The sequence below is a fragment of the Neopelma chrysocephalum genome, unplaced genomic scaffold, assembly GCF_003984885.1.
Source record: "Neopelma chrysocephalum unplaced genomic scaffold, ASM398488v2 Primary Assembly neopelma1_44, whole genome shotgun sequence".
In the NCBI taxonomy this organism is placed as follows: domain Eukaryota; kingdom Metazoa; phylum Chordata; class Aves; order Passeriformes; family Pipridae; genus Neopelma; species Neopelma chrysocephalum.
The window spans coordinates 28,130,053-28,148,015 of NW_020897703.1; the positions used below are offsets into that span (position 1 = coordinate 28,130,053).

Genomic DNA, 17,963 nt, shown 5'->3' on the forward strand with positions numbered 1-17,963 from the left:
TGAGAGCCAAACACTGCAGATCTCTCCTGCCCTTATCCCATCCCTCAAAATGGAATCAGTAGAGCATGTAGGACAGTCTCATGCCATTTTTGACTGGGGATCACTTGCCAGCAAAGAACAGACACTTAGTAGAATGTTCTAGAAACACAGCATTTAAAATAAAACATCTCAGCTATAAATTCCACCCTGCTTCAGACACTGTTTTCAAAATACATTTATGCTTTCTACATGCAAGATAATCTTCCATTTATTCAGCAAACTAAACAACCAGTAAAGCTTTCTATAGCACTGCTCCTAGGATTTAAACAAGTTAAGATTAAGGTCTTAAATCCAGCAAACCTATCAGTGTGCTCAAAATAATACCAGGAATTTCAATACATCAGAAAATAAAGAATATGGCATTAAAGATGTTATTACTACGACAGCTGTCAAGATGAATTGCATGAGAAGCATTTAAAAGATTTATATCTCAGTATCTCACCAGGTTAATTAAATGGATGCATGCATTCATTTAAGAGGATAAGGTGGGTTGCAGTGACATAAAATGAGAGGGCACAAGATTACGTTCTTTCAGCATTAACAAGAATGGGTTGAACCAATATAATTTCCGTATTCTGTAATAAGCATGATTCATCCATTGCCATTTTCAGCCCTCATTTTCTTTCTGGCAAAAAGAAGACTATGAACATTTATAGACTAACATAATCAAAGCTTTAACCTTTCCAGTGTTTTCTATTTGGATTGGCTGTCCATTTTTATCATAGGATTTCAGGGCCATGCCTCAGGGAGGAGAAGAATCGCCAGTAAATTACACCAAAGAATGCTGGAAAGGTCAAAGGATTACCCTCCCCTGTTTGCTTTTATGGGACGTATGAAGCATTCATATCACTCAATAAAATTATTGAGACAAAAAATGATGAAAGATAAGCAGATAGAATGCATGAATCTGTTGTCAGGACAGCATGAAAAAAAGGATATATTACTGTGTTATCATCAATAAAAAACAGATTATGACAGTGGTGTTTCTGTATCCTTAGCTCCTGCACTGAAATCAAATCCTTCAGAACACTATAAGACCTGTAACCAAGAAAGAGATATCCAAACAAGACTGTGGCTATTCAGGCTGAAGAAAACCTTAGACCCAAAGCTCCCATTCCTTGGATCAGTTTCTAATCACTCATTATTATATATTACTTATTACTATGTATTATTATAAATTATGTTACGTAAGTTATTATATAGTAAATGTGGATTCCCTTAGCCACTGAGCCTCTTTCAGCAGTGTTCTGCTACCTAGGCTGTGAACCTGTAAACAACATCCTCTGAACACAGTGACAGCAGCAGTTGCCTCTGGGGGCTTCAACACACATTTGTCTCCCTTGGGAAACACAGCCAAGCTTAGATCAGAAACAAGGACTTCCAGGCACCTGCAGAAGCTGAACTCCAGGACCTGAGGAAATTTCACTGTTACTGCTCAAAGACCTAAGGGGATATGTGGAGATTTTGAGGTTCAAAAACAAACGTCCCATTTATATTCCAATAAAAGACTCCTCTAGCATCAACTAGGTGCAACTTGTGTCATTTAGTACATCATTATTAGAGTTGGGTCTTTCTCATAGTAAAATAGCTGTCTGGTAGCAGAGATCTAACAAGAATTTATTCAAACACTGAATTACAAATCTTCATCAGAGGCAGTGGTATCCAGTTCATCTGATATGTTCCAATATTCAGAAAAATACATGCAATTAAATCCAACATCTGAGTCAGTCTGACAGACAACTAACTGGAGGAAAGAATTTAAAATACACAGTCAAGTTTTCTACACTTTGCTCAGTTTGGTTTGCGTTTTCTTCTTGTTATTCTTTCATTGGTATAATCAAGGCACTACTCAAGATAAGTTTAAGAATTTCAGCCCTATATGTAAGACCTGTATCAGGATCGGTGTTGCAAGCAATGGTGGATTGCCAATTCACTTTTTGAAACTAGAACCAGGAGCTTGTAAAATGTGCCTAAAGATCCCTTCTTCTCCGAGACAGATGCATTTCAGTCAGCATCTCTTTTGCCTGCCCATCTGTTGTAATCATAGTCCAGAGGGACCACTAAAAATCATCGGTTCATTGTGCACACTCCACCCCTTCCACCTGCACTGCTAAAAGGGATCATGTCTGCACTGGTCACAGGATGGCTCCATTATCTGAACACACACTGTCAGACACCAGATAGTGAACAGACTTGGGAGCTTTTGCTTACTGTTACTTCTCTTGTTTCTCATTCACTCATTTTGCAGTCTGTGCACAATAAAGTATTTTGCTACAAATATTTACTAACAGTACATTTTGGTGGAAGAAAGCAGTTTTGTGAGATGAAGTGTCCCAAATGACTGCAACTCATTTTGGTCCTCCTTGGCAGCAGAGATGAAAGATCACTTATTTACTGTTGTATTCCAGCTCATGGATATGAGGAATTATTAAAACATCTTAATGTAGTGATAGTGCTCAGACATCTGGTTTTACTCCATAGAGCATTCGGTAACACTTCAAAATGCTCACATGGCTCAAAGGAAAACTCACAAGAGAAAGTAAGTACTGTAAAAACGTTTCCTCAGTTATTAGTAACATCTTCAGCATCCAGCTCTGTAGATCCTCCTTATATAACAGAAGTCATTTGCATCAGAGGGCATATTTCAATGTCTAGGCTACAGAATTTGTTTCTAATGAATCTGGGGCTTTGTTGGTTGTAACACAGTGTCTCACGTTTTCACCTTGCTGCACAGACAGTCCTGGTGGGCCCGGGGCTATTCTTACGTTACAGGCAATAACCTCATAATGAAGGTATTAGTTCAATACCAGCCCAGAAAAGAGGGTAAATCAGGCTCGTAATCCCTTTCTGTCCTATGAAAAATAAGGGAAGATAAGGTACAGTGAAATATATGTCTTGCCTCCATGACCTGGGAAGAGGGTAGCTGAGAAAAGGCTCAACTCATCTATTTACATAGTGTGAAAATAGCTCCTCCGGTCCACCATGACTAAAACCCATTCTGGGAAAGAACAAGAGGGGAAAGACAGCACCAGTCTCTTCCAACCAAACCAGAACCGAGCCCCTGGTTTGAAGGAATAGACTGTAGCAAGGAAAAAAGCAAGAACATGCAGACTCATCAGGCTGAGCAGGTCCAGGTGCTTCCCACACAGAACACCATATGTATATGTATCAGAAAAATTTTTCTTATATTACTTATTTTGCTCCGCAAATACCTTCAGAATCCTGTAAATCTGTACAGCTGGACCAGCTATATCAACAGCTACATTTTCTTGGACTCTGTGGTCACCTCTTTTCACTGCTACAGGCAAGTCACGTAAGGGATGCGGTACCAGAGATGAATTTGGAAGTGCCAGAACTAATTTAGCTCCTGTAAGGGTGGGCACCAAAATCCTTCAGCTTGTTCCCCAGCTGCTCAGCCTGTGCAGAAGTTAGAAGTCTACTCTCATTTCAGCTGACTCAACATCATCCAAGGATCAGACCCAAACGCATTCAGCTCCAATTCCCATGCACACTTCAGCAGAATCTGTACTTCATGCTCATGGTGACCAGAAAGGTGACAGGGTACAACTCAGCTCTACCACCTTCAGGTTTTTTGTGGGATGTGTTCCCTATATGTCAATGAGAATACATAAAGAAAAACTCCAGGGATATATCCCAGCCAATTTAAATTCACTTTATTCTTACACAACAGAGCATGTAGGACTATGGGATATCAAGACCGTAAAATTAAAAGGAATGGATTGATTAAACTCAATCTTCAGCTTATGGTCAAGAAAACTATTATGAAAACATTAAAAATGAAGGATGTCCTGTCCTCATCCATATTTTCTTAGATGTGACAGAACACTGCACAGTATTGGCATATTGAGCCCTTCATGTCTTTTTTTCTCTGCAATTCTAGAACACCCTCATCTCAGTCACTGAATTTAGTCCTGGGCCAGAAGGATAGAGACAAACTCTATGGAATTCAGACAATAGCAGCAAAGATGATTAAAGTATTGACTTGGTGGGAAACTATTAACAAGTCCCTTTAAAGCAGTTTCAAACAATGACAAGGAGGAAACTAAAATGGGAAGGAATGACCATCCTCACAAGTTTGAGGGACAGATGCTAACACCAGAGACAGAGGAAAATTGATTAGGTTTATTGATTGTAGGCTGAAAAGAAATAAAGAGGAGGAAATGATGCTGAGTATCTGAAGAAATTACCTAAAGTGAAATCCAATGCAGAGAATCAAAGAAACACTTGTCATAGGAAAAAATAAGGCAAGATGAAGTACTATAAAAAGCACTGAAAGTGAGCATGCTGCCAGAAATGAGGTGTCCAACAACCCTGATAGGGAAGAAAAGAGTGCTCTCTGCCTTTCTTCTCAGTCTCTCTCTCTATATGATGCTGTGGTTCATTATATTAGAGACAATTAGAGTTAAAGGTTTTGCTTTAGGAGAAAAAAAAAAGTGTTACTCCATCCTTCCCCTCCATGCCATCAGCTGCCAGCAGTAGTTACTCCAGTTTCTCAGTGTGAAAACTGGTTGCCACACACTGATTTCTAATTTTTCCATCTGCCAGAAATGTAATAAAAATGTAAATCAAAAAACATTAATGAATTTCGTACTTAAAATGTTCATAGCTCTCCCATGTTTTATGTCATTCTCTCAGTCTTTAACTCATCTGCGCTCAATTCTACCAAGCGAAATGGCAGTGAACATATAGACTGCCATCACAGATAATAATCCAGCACATTGAGATTATGCATACAGCATTATCCAGAAAATATTAGAAAGAAAAGAGCTATACTATTAATCTAGTCTCCCTCTCGAGCATCTGTCCATTTGGAATGCAAAGTAAAAATAGTTAAACTAGCAAAAGTGGCACAAAAAAAAAAACCAAACAAGAAAAAATGACTGACAATTCATGAGTTCATCATTCACTAAAATCTGAAATATATTTTTGCTTGCAGTAGCAACAGTTGTGTTGGCACAGGATTATTCATCCACTTTTTTCTATACAATTCATATAATGTCTCAAAATGGATTTTTTTTACCTGGATTATTTCTTGGAAGTAATGTCAGACAGATTAAATGAATCTTTTACAATTATAGTTTATGCTCCTCCAGTCTTACAATAACCAAAGTAAATCAATATTATTCTTTAGTTCAAAATTCAGCTGGGAAATAAAAAGTATTATTAGTTGGGAATGGGAAAGCGTTAATACACTTGCATGTTCTAAATGATCCACTTTGAATTTGAAAGTGCATTTTGAGACTAAATATAACCTTTTAAAGTATTTTTTTTAATGCATAAGGCTTATTAATTGGGGGTGGTGTGGGGAAAAACAGTATTGAGTATAAACAAGGAAGAAAGGAAGTGTACTTGGTTCACTTCAGGTAAGCCCTAAGGGTTTGCCCATAGTTTGAGTTGGAGGTTTAGGTTAATTAACTAACTTCTGCTGTCTCAGTTTCTCCACTATACTGTGAAGGTAATAATGTATACTACATATAAGTGCCAGGTAATTATTAAATCCTCTTTGTCAAAGAAGTGAAACTTTCTATTAGTGGTGCTCCAGTGTGTCATTACTCTATCTACCAGATGTGCCCATCACTATAAACCCAAACAGGGGAATAATCCTCTCTTCAAACTGCCAGTGCAATAGAAGACATTCTGTTTTCATTCATCAGTTTGCTATTCTGTCAAAATTAATCTGATTGGAGAAATTCAACTAGAACTGATTTAAACCCAACAAAGAGGTAGAAAGGATTCTGCCACCAAAAGTAGCTACGTAGGCAACGAGACAGACATCCTTTACTCCCTCCACATGTTTAAACCCATCTCTCATGCAGGGAAAACCAGGAAGCATTAGAGCAGCATTTTAAGAAGACAATTTAGAAGAGGTCCCTTTTTTGCTGTAATGGTTGGGGGACTTAAGCAGGTTTCTGCAGTCTTTAGTGCTGTTCACCCTTGATTTTTCTTGTAGACTCACAGCAATGTTACCTGCAGCTACTGGAGAGATGAGAATGGGACTCCAGGAAAGGGAAAAGAGGAAACCAGGTGGGGTCTTCATGGGATTTCTTGCCTAAGGGTGTGCCCTAAACCCACAAGAAGGTGTCACACCCTTCCTCTATGCACTCAAGCTCAGAATTCCTTTGTAACATACAGGATCCAAATCTGGAATTCAGGTAGAGAGAAACAAGTGAAACAGGTGAGAAATAAGTGAAATAGGTAAAACATAACATATTTTCACAACAGACAACAGCCAGTGGGTAAAAGTGAGGCTTCAGTGCTTTACTAGGGAGACAGGACCTGTCAGTAAGATTAGGTCCCTGCCAGGAGCAAGGAAAACCTCAGCTAGGGGTTGTGGTGTATACTTGTCTCTGCATTGCCATGCTGTCCGTGGCTGTGTACCTCATGAACCATTCTTTTTCTCAGTACTGTGCCCAAAACTATCATCTAGTTGATAAATTCTTATCAATGTCTCATTACAGCTTTTTCTTCTGACAGAATTTTCTCATAATCGAGAAGAAAGCAATTCTCTGATTAAAGATAAATTGGTAAATATAAATGACAGAACTGGTTTCCCATGAGCATTGGGATGCATTCGCAGTCAATAACACCGTGACAGAATTGCAGCTTAAGGGAAGGAATTTACTAGTTTTAGCAAAGCACATAATTAAATATGAGACAAGTCTACAGATTCTCAAGCAGAGAAACAAGGAGAATGGCCAACCTGAGGCTTTGTAGATTGTGCTACCATTGCCTCTTCAGTTCATTTGGTGCTCTCTTTCATTTACTTGTGCAACCCCAAAAGATAGATGAAGACCTTGATCTCAAATGTCAGGGCTAACAGACAGTAACATAACAGAGAGCTGTTTATTAAAATGTTACACCAGGTTTCAATTTAATGCTTTCCTTTGTAGCAGGGGATATTAAAAATCCTTAATGATTTATCTGAACTTCTAGTAATTTCTAAGTGTTTCTTATGTGTAACTGCAAAGAGCAACTAGGCCTTCTACCCCAAGCATTATATCAGGATTAGGTGAATATGATTACTGATAATTGGGATTTTAGCCTTTCACCTCTGGATCAGTGTTTCAAACTCAGATGAGGTTGATATTAAATAAAAGTGATTTCTATCAGCTGGCTGCTCAGTGACTCTATGAAACAGTACAAGTTGGTAGTGGACAGGTGTCTATATGATTAAAATACACTTTGCAAGCACAGTTGGCACCCTGGAATTTTCTTATTATGAATCTATAATCTGCTCCCCCCCAGCTCATAAATGCAAAGTATTCAGCAACACTAAGATGTCATTTAAAAACAAGGAGAATACAGTGTTCTTTGTTAACCCCACAAACAAAGTACCTCTGTTTCTAGAGCAGTTTTGAATCCCTGGAAAAATGTATTTGTGCACTGCAAAGATTATCATTCAGGCTACTAAAACTCATGAATTCTGAGTAAAATATCAACATTAAAAAACAAATAAAGACCTGGAGCCCTGTAGGTTATATCTCAAAATCTCATAGCCAGCACCATGTATGGTGTTCAATGTGAAGAGAATATATATCCACACAGCACCAACAAAGCACAGTCACACAGGATGTCCCACATATGCATGAATCTACATTAATGGAGTCAATATTCTCAGACATCCACATAGAGCACAAGCATTTTTGGTGGCAAAAAATGCTAAAAGGGTTTTGATAGGAGAAGGTATGCCCAATCTCAACATGAGGTGGTTTCTCTGACTAGGAATCGAGACAACAGTTCTATGTTTGAGTAGGGTTTGGGGGATGGGCAGAGGGAACAGCACAAAAATTATGGCTTTTGAATAACCAAGCCCATAATTCAAGCCTCAAGCCTTTAATCTGTTTCTCTTTAACCCATTCAGAGGTTTTGTCAGAGAAAGTGTGAGAAAATATTTTCCATTAGCTTTGCTTTCTTGTTGTACCAATTCTGAACAAAGCAGTGCAGAGCCCTTCAGGCTGATGCCTTATGGCAGATGCAGCTTCGTAGAACTGTGAGACATTCCAAGACCATCATGGACATTTTTCTGGACTTGTCAATTACTGACATATGTGTCAGTGGAAGAGGTAAGGAAAACCTTATACAGAATCCAAACAACAGGGAAGGACACTTTAGTGTAAGTCAATCCCCAGCAGTTTAGACACATGTGCAAGATGTTGCACCTCTCTGAAAAGAAACATTGTTTGGTTTGGCCTAGTTCAAGATGCTGTAAGATTTATAAGAACATAAAACAATAGTTGCTAAATTTGGCACTATTGTGCTGCAGGACAAGGACTACAGATCTACCCAAGAACAGAAGCCTCACCTAAACATGGAAACACAACAGAGTTGAAATTAATTAGCTCGAGAGTAGAGTAACTTTAATTTTGTGAAAAAGTTAGCGAGACTAAGCACATTAAAAAAAACCAAGAGAATCCAAAGTTTTCTAATGGTCCTACTAGGAAAGGCCTACTAGAAATTTTCTCCTACTAGGAATTTTCTTCTTAAATTGAATTTCTTTGCCACTAATTTCCTGTGGAAGTGGCGACTGAAATATAGGGACAAAACTAACTGACAGGCAACTCTCAGCATTTACCCCTCCAGTCTCCAATTTAAATGTCTTAAAATGAGTCTGTTTTTTACATACATTTCAGCTAGAATGGTTAAAAGGAAGAACAGGAACATGTGCAATCAAAGCAAGTATTCATGCACCCAATTTTAACATGTTTCAGTCTTGTTGTCTAGAAGATCAACTATAACCTGCCCAAACTGAACCACAACCCCAAAAAGTTAAAAACTGAAGACAGCCGCTGTTAACAAATTGCAGATGCATGAGACTCACCCAGAAAGACTTCACAAATCAGCAATGAGAGGAAGAGAGAGCAAATCATGCAGAAACTATTTAATCAATGAGTAAAGACAATTATAACATCTGTTAATCTTTTGTGTAGGTTATAATTAGATGCTGCGGAGGAGCAGCCTTTAAGGGGGAGGCAGGGAATCCTTTAACATCTGCCAGAAGGGCAAACACTGTGCAATAAATGACTTTAAATGCAATCAGCAAAATGAGAGCTGACCAGAGTTCACAAAAGGCCTGTATAAAAGATTGAGGATAACAAAATATTTTGCCAAAGGTCAACTCCTGCAGCACTAGAGCCTGAATAATGACTGCTAGTTTAGAGGCCACATGAAAAACAAACGTGATTGTACCTCTGAAAAACAATTCTTTTCTCATTTGTGTCATTACAGCAAAAGCACATGCTGCTGCTGTATATCACGTCAGCTTAATGACTTATTAGTGCTCTATCTATCAACCTTGAACAATTTAGAATAAACAGGTAGATATGATGTATTTTAAAGACCAGAATTTAGTCTAATTAGACTGACACAGAACTGTGTTGCACTGTAAAAGTGATGCGATTCTGATTTTAAATAATTAATCATTCAGTAGCTTCTAAAAGATCTAATTATTTACTCATTTTGCCCTTGAAAACAACCATATGCTTTAAGCTGTTCCTCACTGAAGATGTGAGTTCAAGAGGGAGTTATTTTATCCAGTTTAACACAGCCCTCTACTGGCAAAATAACCCCCCAAAATCTTACCACTATGTACCGTTTTGCCAGATCATTTCAGAGCGGCAGAGAAGATCCTACATTTTACAGCAGTTACATCAAATCTTAGAAGATAGAGTAGATGAGAGCTTTAGGAATTTGCATAAATTAAGCCATCCCTTAATCTCTCTAGAATTCCCTTGATGAGAGTAATGCTTCCTTCTACCCACCAGATGCAGCTCTGGCCATCAACAGAGCACTGAAGAAACAAGCCAAGTGCTCATATCTAGAGGACTAAGTCATTTTAGAAACAAATGCAGTCCTTTTACTTATGTCAGATTGTGCTGTATTCCTCAAGGAGTGCCAGTGATTCCCAACAGGATTGATTCACTCATGTGATTTCAGTTTGCACAACTGTGTAATACTTAGTATAGGCGAAACAAGCATGTTTAGTCCAGCTGCAAAAAGAATACTGTTTGAAATACAAGTGCTAACTACCATCAAAGGCAACTTCACTGCAAAAGAATTCCTGCTTCCTTCTTTTCCCCACCATTACTGAAAATCCACAGCGGTGATTCAACATAGCTTCAATCAAAGTGAAGTGGACAATGAATTTCGCCTCTGTTGTTGCATGTGGTAATTAACTCTTCCTATTTGCATTATGTCTGAGCAACAAAGACACAAAAGGATACGGTAAACTATTGAATTTAACAATTTAGATAACGATGAATTATAATAATCAATTAGCACTGTCAAAGAAAATAATTTGTGACATGCATTTGATTCTGTCCAGACCCATTGTGTGCACACACTATCCAAGGCTGCTTTGGCTCTGGAAAACAAATAGCATTGTCCTGTGGAAAGCTTATCAAACATGCAGTTTAACAGTAGCATTTGTTCTTGCTGTATGTCAATACCAATAGACCATATTTCAGCAACATAATTTTTATCCATTGCTTTATAATCCAACCTGCTTTTCAGGGTCTACATCATTCATAGCCCATAGACAATGTTACTACCCATTTCCAGAAGCCATTGCTGCTGTACAAACCACGTTTATCTGATTCACCTGAATGCCAGGCAATGGAAGCATAAAAGATTTCCCACTGTTTTTCACATAATAGCTACCTAACTTTTCATCCTGAAAACATCATGACTAATTTATGTAACCATCAGGGAATACCTAATGTAATTCAGGTTTCTGCATGCTACACGAGCAGTATCAGTAGACAGTACGGAACAGAGTATTACAAGTGTTAATGGCTCATGTTCTATTTACGTTGTACATTTATCCTGTTTTAGTAATAAAAATGCATATAACATGCTTTAACTTCTGAAGGTGTTCTGGCAGCTTTGGCATGGATTTTTCTTCAGCATAACTGCAATCCTGCCAGGAGCTGAACACGTGCAGAACCACACACGAGCTGCAGAGCATCTCGCCGCATTTGGCCCTGGCTGTGCTGTGCTAAGCTCCTCAGCCAGCTGAGCTTCCCTTTGGCACCTTTGTTCTGTGTCTTTTATCCCACCCTCAGTCCCACTTGTCAGATGATGACAGGCTGGAGTCTGCACTTATTCCATTTCTTTTCAGACAGCGAGAAAGCCCAAGGAATTGACATTCTGTTGGCAATTGTCCCTTTTAATGCCACCCGAGAATGTTATCAGATTATACGCTGTATCCTTGGGCAGATTTCTCAGACCCAAGAAAAATCCAACCAGGGGATCCCTCTGCTGAAAAGTGAGTTCACTCTATATCCCAATTTGCTACGTTGGTATATAAGAAAGAAAATGTAAATGTAATAAGGGAAATTCAAAAGAGGAAAGTGAAAATTGGATGCCCACGGGCTCATCAGGTTTTGAGAGTCTGCTTCTGGTTTTAAGGTAATTAGCTGAAGATTAGCTCTTGACTGAAGTGGAATTGTACCCTACTGCTTTACATTTATTGGGGCAGAATTTCTACTTTTGTAAATCTAAGCCTTCAAACACTTATACACAATTTATGTACAAGCACAATGGGAGAGAAGCCCATGAAGTTTTCTTAAAAAGCAGTAAAATTCACGTTTTTCAGACTAGTATTTGCACCTAAAAATAATCCAAGGGAGAAAGGTAAGTGGGAGCTGAGGATTTTTTTAAATCTCATTTTGTTCTAATAATTTTAAAGATTTTGTAGGCATTTGCCAATATTACCTGAATACTTTGCAAGTGTAAATTATCAGTTCTCAACAGTAGATCATCATTATTGGCCACAAGGTGACAGAGGGAAGGAAAGTCTGGCTCATGGGAGTCAGCTTGATAGGAATCAAACTACCCAACTTTAAACCCATTTCTATCCCAAGGAAAGCTTCTATCACAATTCTCCATTCTTCACTCTTGCATTCCAAGAATTGAAAATTTCCAAGCTACAAAAAGGTCTTTTAAAGACCATATAAACATTTTGTTTATACCGTTTCTGAAAAAGGAGGATTAACACCTAAGGAATAAAATATGCTCTTATTTAAGCACCTATTTAAAACCGCAGAAGCCTTTGCCATTCACATGGCATTAATGCAGACATAAGTTTAGGTTGGTTCCCCCAGCCTACCCCAACACCCCCAAAAGAACATGCTTCAGTTGCAAAGACAGAACAACAGATCCTAAGTTGCACAGTATCTTGACATGCCAAGCCATGTTATAACATCTAAAGAGATGGGCAGGTTCTGATCTGCTGTAGAAATAGGGTCACTTGAAAGGGGCATCTGCAGTCATAGCCACTCAAACCTTAATAGGAAGGCCCAAAAATCTGTTGCTATGTGGTACTGACAGGCCTTGTAAACAAAGTCAGCAGCAAGCAAAGCAAAAGAAAATCAATAGTGCTGATAATTCAAGAAGAATCCTCCAATTCCTACTTGATTGATTTGTACTGACTTAACCTCATATACTTGCCAATCATAGTTTTCTCATTTCAATCTTCGGAAATGTGCTTTGTCTTCGCAACGACAGACCATTAAATAGAGGTAAACAGTAATAAAAGAGTTCCTCATACAGAGTACTGTGATCAGGTTACTCCCTGGAAAAGCCACTACAGCTGAAATTGCAGTAATTTAGAATGGGCTTCTGGTGAAGGATGAAATGAGAAGCAGGAGACCTGGGGTTTGTTACCAGCTTTTGAAGTGGGTAAACTAAGTTTTAATAAACCACATCTATGGGTCATTTTACCCCTCTGTAAAACAGGAATAATTCCATGACAATCGCAGCTAGTTGTCCTGAAAATTAGTCAATTGTTGGTCAGAAACAGAGTTGTGTCCCACCAACAGCAGGCAGCACAGAAACAGTATATTCACAGCAGTTACCAGTGTGCCAATATTTCTGCCCTGATGTTTCAGGATTTGTTGGATTTCTAACATTAACACTCTAAACAAAAATTACTGTTTCTCATATAACTGACAATTCATTTTACCCAAAAGGCATCAGATTTCAAAGCACTGTATGATTCCTTCTTTTAAACTTATCCACTTCCAGAACTTGAACAAGGGCTAAAAGTGAAAATTAGTAAAATTTTGCTTTAAAGTGCCTGCATAAGAAGCAAAATGATTTTTAAAGAAAACTGTGCTAAAAACTATAAGACTTTTATATTAAAATTCAAATTAATCTTGAATATTCAAATAAATATCATTAAATTATAAAAGAACAATCTCAAGACAGTTCAGGTTTTGTTCAGTTAATGACAGCACTCATGAGACTTTAAGAATCTTAAAGTTTCATCACTTAAATTAAGAGAGAGCCACTTCAGTGTAATCTCATACAAACAAAAGCCAGAATTAAGTTTTCATTTGTCCTGAACCACAGTCAGATGCATAGCTGTAATTACTCCTAACAACTACATACTTGCCGCTCTTTTAATTAAAGCAGAACTACAAATAGCAATACTGACACACTCCTAGAGAAACTAAGCTTTACAGAGATGATTAAAAACACCAAAACAGCAAAAGTCTTACTTGCAGCAGTTCAGTCAAAACATGCCAGCCCTGGAGAACTCAGAACCGTAAGAAGTCTTTGCAGTCCAGAAATTCTCTTGAGTTTATCCAGTATTTATTTACCAAGCTTTAAAAGTCTGTGGTTAGAAGAACAGAGTTAGCTTTCTACACCCTCCACAGCACTAAAGTCCTTCGGTAACAGCAGACATGAAGTTTGCTGATAGTTGGGTTTGCTGCTGCTATGTAGTTGCTCAGTACTTGTAAATACAAGCTCTGTGGACAAAGTCCCAAATGACATCACAGGCAGCTGCTTATTGTTGAGTCTTTATTAACCGACTGTCAAAAAAGAAAAGCGAGGAGGAGAGAAAAGCCCAAACTATCTTCCCTGCAGCACAATTTGCATCTTAGTAGGAGTTGCAGTGCTAAACTTCTGTTTACACAACTGATGTTTTCTTAGAATGAATAAACAGTGTTTGCAGGGAAAGCAGAAAAGTAAGAAAAACTTACACAGCTTCACCATACAAAGAGCACAGGGAGAAAAAGAAAAAAATGCCAGCGATGCCTTTTTCAGAATTTATCACTGAATTCTCCTGAATCTTTTTTTTTTTAATGTAAAAATATGTTACTAAGGATGCAAACCTGCGTGGATTTTAAAGCCCAGAGCAGAGGACTTCATTATGTTGAAATGAAAGTTTCAACTCATTCCTAATTTTAAAAGTTACAGAATTACAAACCGTGATCTTCGTAAGATTTTAAGACAGCTCGACTTCAGTTACAATGTGTTTTGAAGAAAATTCTCTTACTTTCCAAAGATGAACAACAAAGTACAAACTTGTACTTTGTATATAAGTAAGCAAGAAACAGCATCACACATGGTTATTCACTAGGTGCTAAGGGTATAAATACTGACCTTTCCTTCTCAGAGGGAGAAGTCCAAGACTAAGTAGCACTTTGGAGCTGAAAACATAATTCCCACCGAGGCACGGAGTACTCACTTGAGAACTTGTCCAGCTACTAATCTGAATCTCTGTCACTGAGAGTTCCTGCTGAAAGGGAGGGGCTGGGACTCTGTCTTGATTTCTCAGAAGTCAGTCCTTTCAAGTCAGAACTTCAAACGCTGGAAGAGCACCACCAAGGCTTGTGACAGACTGAGCTCTGCTATCTGTGCACGTTTCCACACGAAGAGGTTCAATATTGGAAACACCTGGCCACTCACATCTAAACACCCTAGACTGCATGTTCCATAAACAACAAAACAACCGAAACTTGAGCTCAGTGATGAGCTGAGGCCAAGTTTTCACTGTGTTTTTAATTGCTACACATAAAAGCATCAACCCAAATTCTGTCTGTATTTACAGAGAGAAAACCAATCTTGGGTCAGATCCTCAGCTGCTGTAAATCAGGCTAGATGCAATTACACACCTGAACAAGAGCAGTCAGCGCCAGCTGAAATCCTGCTTTTCCCTGCTAGAGTGCCATTAAAAACATTTGTGTGACCTTAATGACAGAGTGCCTGATTTTCATGGTGTTTGCCCTGAGTGGCAGCAATACCCTGCTGACACTGTGACGGCTGAGCTCGCTGGAACTGTTCATGTAGGCAATTGCTACCTCTGTCACTTGCTGCCTCTAAAACACAAGTTTGTACTTTTGATGGAGATCTGTTATAAATCCCCTACATTTATTCCTGTGGCTAATCAGCCTGTAGCACACAAGTAACACCACACTGTGTAACTGTGAGATATATTTACCACCCTGCTTCAAACAAACAGGGTTGTTTTCCTCTTCCACTGCACTCAGCAAGGTTTTATGTCTTGCTCATTAAGAGCTTACTAGTTATATCCAGGAAGTCTTCAAAACACTTTGAAAGTGAAGTGGGCTGTGGGAGTAATAGGCACTAACATATGATTTTCAATAACACAAATTTTGAACCATCCAGATTTAGTTCCAGCTTCACGAGTGCCATTTAAGCAAACATGAACAAGACTGTGTGCTCGCATATACAGCTCCATAAGGCTTCATCTCATTCCAGCAGGAACAAGCCCATAAGATCAGCAGAAGAGTTAGATTTTGTTTAAACCTGATGATGACTTACAGTTTGTTTTCTCAGACCAAGGATAAGACTCATTTTTACACCATTGGAAGTATTTATAAAATTGCAAAACACCAGTTACACTGAAGCTCTCTTGATAAGAAAATTGACTGGCTCCAAGACACCAGTGCAGACACACACATGTAGTAGAAAGAGTTTATAGTTATAAAATGAGGAAACCACAATTTTAATTGAAAAAGCCAAGTGTTTAATGAAATAAAAAAAGACGAACCTTAAGGGAAACTGCAGCCTGCTCCCAGGAAGAAATTGTATTATTCAGCAAAATTTATAATTTACTAAAGAATGTTAATGTATTTCTAAAGATAGTTAATGCATTTTCAGTCTAAGCACATCTGAGTGCTTAGACTAGGATCAGGACAGTAGATATACTATTCACATTTCTCTAGTCAGGCAGCACTGCAGAGGCAGCAACTTCAGTTGCCTGAAAGCAACTTTTCAGAGATTTACATCGAAGTTCTATCTCAATCCTTTACAGAACTGATGGTTATTGTAGAAATATATGTGCAGTGAAACAAGTATTGATATTTGTGGGTTTGACCAGCAAGTTATTCTTCCCCATAGGAGGATTGCCATGTGGGTGGACAACCAATTCTGCATTCTTCAAATTACAGCCTTTATTAAGGGAGTGGCCATTAGATCACCCTGTCAGTGCACTTATCCATCTAATTTCTATTCTAAGTCATCATAATATATAGCTGCTGGCTGTGCAGATACAACTTATTTTTGGCAGGAATGTCATGGATTTTGTTAGAACAAAATTAACCACAGAATTCAATCCATGACTAGCTACAGGTTGAGTGAAAAGATAAAGACGTTGAAGTAATGAGCTGCAGTAGTTGCTCCTGGGCTGATGTGCAGTAGGGTGAACTGATTCATGCATCCAAGGAAATAACTCACCTTCATACTCCCTCATTTTTGATGAGCAGACTGGTAAGATGACACGTAAACCGAACGAAGTACACATAGATATTAGTAAAGCTTGTCAATTAACCTCCTGCAGTATAGCCAGGATCTGTTAAAAACCCCACGTCTCATAATAACGCAAAATCTGTACTATCTTCAGGTTCACTGTCCACATTTGGTTTTAGTTTGTTATCTACTTAGAAAGTTCCTCCTCATTGAAGAAGGCCTTGATCTTCCCAGAAAATGCAATAAGTGGATGGAATCGAGTCACCTCGACTGCACAACACTTTTTCTGAAGCATTGCAGAAGTCCCCGCAGTTCTGATGTGCTTGTTCACTTCTTACCAGCACAGGTGTAGAAAATGGCTTGGACCCAGGTGCCTTGAGGTTCACTCTCTCATTACAGACCCATAAAGCTGTGGCATGAGGTGATCAGCCTCACAGCCAGACTAGGGAGGTGGTAAGACCTAAGAGTATTTTCCCTGAGGGATATCCAACTGTGCTGCTAGTCCAGTGTGGTTCAGTACAGCCTCAGACAGCAAGCCCACAGGCCATTCTTTTACCCTCTGATACTACTCCTGGGGCAAGACAAGCTGATAGACTGAAAAGCAGTTCAGTCTAGAAGGACAAAATTGCAGGGCATTAAAATCCCAACAGACCGGAATGTAATATAAAATCCTAAACTGTTCCATTTTTATCCCACACTAAATACTCAGATCACTGGAGGGCAAGTTTAAAAAACAGTAAAATAAACTGTAGGCTGCAGAATTTGCCCTCCTTGGAGTTACACATGGTTGGAAGTCTTGAGCTGATTCCTAAAATATCACAGAAATTTCTCCTGAATGACACCAGGGTAATGAAGAGCAAAATGTTCTTTGAAAATTACTATTATTCTCACTTTTACCAACACAGTTAAGCATGTCTTACAAAACATTTACCTACAAAGCATGTGAGCTCATCACAAGTTACCACAGTAAACACTTGTCTGGGGTAGCTGGCAGAGATGATAAAACTGAACCAAATAAGTTGAAATATGTAGAGAGAATAAAAGGAAGAGTGTGGGGGCGGCACATGAATCTCCTCAGATACTCACTGTCAAAAACAGGCCTTCAGGTGTAGCCATTTGATCAGGCTGGCAAGCTTTTGATCACAGAGATAGTTTGGGTTTTAACCTTACTAGGTGATTTTTCAAGGCTTTTTACCTCTCCTGCATGTCAAGAAAGGTGTTAAGCAAAGGTAGGTTTTACCACTGGAACAAACAATAGCTCTCTCCTCTGTCACAATTTATGAATTTAGGCTTCGGAGAAATCAGTAAATTATGTATAACAACAATAACTGCATTCTAATCGGCCCTTGTGCTACATACAGGGTTGAGGATATCATCAGTCTGGTTTGTACTTTCCACCTGTGCTC

At 38.7% G+C, this 17,963-nt stretch overlaps 1 protein-coding gene across 5 annotated transcripts in view; it reads right to left on the bottom strand.

Annotated features, from left to right (window-relative positions):
• Nucleotides 1-14,504, bottom strand: part of NCKAP5 (NCK associated protein 5) — a 371,875-nt gene extending 357,371 nt beyond the window's left edge. For 4 of the 5 annotated variants that reach the window (XM_027679100.1, XM_027679101.1, XM_027679098.1 and 1 more), the window contains exon 1: nucleotides 13,560-13,752. The gene's annotated coding sequence lies outside the window, so the exon portion shown is untranslated. Of the gene's footprint in view, nucleotides 1-13,559; nucleotides 13,753-14,448 lie in introns of those variants that run through there. The other variant, XM_027679099.1, reaches the window with a different exon arrangement.
• Nucleotides 14,505-17,963: the final 3,459 nt, after the last annotated feature.